Genomic DNA, 2271 nt, shown 5'->3' with positions numbered 1-2271 from the left:
GTCTTCTTTAAAAATTGATTTTTTTCGTCTTCTTTAAATATTGTTTTTTTTTTCATCCTTTTGATGTTGTTTTACGGAACAAGAGCCGTACAGTGCTACTCTATCAGGAGGTAGCGCCAACTGAACGCCTTGAAGCAGTACCCAGCTCTTTTATAGGGAGCGTCAACCCGAAGTCAAGTTCTAGAACGTTGCACTCACTTTTCATTGGTTTCCCAGCTATGCTGTCAGAATAATGTTTGCTGATTGGTCGAAAATTTTAAAACGTACCCGAGTACTGTAAAAAAAACTCAAGATCTTGCTACCCTACGGAGCACCCATAAGGTGATTTTTTTTATACGTTATATGCAGCTATTTGTAGCAGGCCGTAATTAGACTAATCCACCCTTTGTCAATAAAGCCAACAAGAGAACAGGTTGCCCAAAGTTTGCTCAGGTACACGCCACAGCACAACCTTAAAAACACATCCAGCACAAATCACACTAGTGAATGACACAGCAAATCACAGCAATAAAAAAGACCCCTATGGGCAATCCAGCACCCAGACTACAGGTGCCAAAAGGCCCAGCCTGCCTAATAATGAACCCAAAATATACATACAACAAAGAAAAAGACACAAACAAAAAAGAAAATAAAACTAGCCAGCTGCTCCCACTAAACCCCGCTCCCGAGGCCACTAAGCCGGCTGGCTTGATAATACACGATACAACCTCAGATAAAACATATTAAAGCAACACCAGGGAGGTTTACAACCTGATCCTTAAAATTATCGACCCGTAATTCCACCTTGAAAACCCCTAAAGAACAGTAGTTTACCCCATGACTCACTGCCCCATTCAAACAAAAAAAAAAACAGGTTTTTGGGGTAACCTTTAGGTCAGCTCTTCAAAACCAGGTATGAGGACTCTTCAGCTAATCAGTCCTCTAATTAGAAATCTAATTAGGGAGTTGCAGCGAAAACCTGCATACACACCGGCCCTTTGCGGATAAGATTGTTCACCCCTGAAACAAGCAAACAGAAAGGCTGCTACACTGCAAATTCAATATGCCCGCCGATGCTCCACCAAATCTATCAGGACCCTGCCTGTCTTTCCCGTGCCTGCTCCTTTGCCAATATGCCCTACCATCGGAACATGCACAGCCATCTCGCCCCGGCTATGCCTCCAGTCCGAACTGCAGTTCCTATACCTGCCTATAATTGCCTGGCTACAATCCATCCCCCAAAATGAAATTGATGACCCAACGATCACAGCTAAGAATTCTATCCCCAAACCACTGGTCTTCCTCCCCAACCGAACGATCATTCACTGACCGTGGTAACTTATAAGGGTTGGTATGATGACCAGTGGTGGACCTCACCGAACGTTTAACTGGTCTCTACACCTCGGGGGGGACATAACCTCCTCCATTATACGAGGCCTACTTGTGGATGCTCTATTGCGACCCCTCCCACCAGCCCTGTCCCCGTAAAACCACAGAGTCCTCATCCGATTCCATTTCTGTTGCCCCTGTGGGCAACCCAGACTCAGGAGACATTACCAGAACATCTTCCCCTGACATAACAACCCCCTGTGGTACTGGACGCAACTCTGTTCGGTGAACTTGACGGACAACCCCGTCCCCCTCCATTGGAGTTGCAGAGTAAACTGCACCCTGATCTTGGGGACACCGAACTACCATATACAAACAGGCATCCCAATGATCCTGTATTTTACCTCGAACATGGTTCCGCAAACACACCAGCTGACCTTCATCAAACCCCTAATCATTAACCAACTCATTGTGTTTCCGATTTCGTGGTGTGGCTTGTTCCTCCAACTAAGCCTTCACATACTCTTGAAGCACCTGCAAACTTTCCTGATGGTTTTGTACCCATTCCTCCAAAGGTCCACCATACTGACTGATCCCGGCAGGAGCCTGAAGATAGTGTATCGGTAATCGAGGCTCACAGCCAGACCTTAAATAAAAAGGCATCATCCAGTCATTTGGTGGGGTGTAGTATTGTAAGCTTCTCTGCTGGAGGAAGTGTGTGAAGCAAATTGTGCAAAAAAAATATTAAAGCAACACCAGGGAGGTTTACATCTAGATCCTTAAAATGATCGACCTGCAATTCCACCTTGAAAATCCAATTACCATATAAAGGATACAAGATGTAAAGATGACAAATGACATGGCACACATTTGTTGTTTAGACTGTTGTGTCAGGTTAATTGAAAGCTGAAGGATCTTAGTGTTTACTAGTCTAAGTAACAGAATGTCTAAACACTGTGCTTG

The sequence above is a fragment of the Brienomyrus brachyistius genome, unplaced genomic scaffold (assembly GCF_023856365.1).
Source record: "Brienomyrus brachyistius isolate T26 unplaced genomic scaffold, BBRACH_0.4 scaffold228, whole genome shotgun sequence".
Taxonomy (NCBI): Eukaryota; Metazoa; Chordata; class Actinopteri; order Osteoglossiformes; family Mormyridae; genus Brienomyrus; species Brienomyrus brachyistius.
This window is presented reverse-complemented; position numbering follows the sequence as displayed.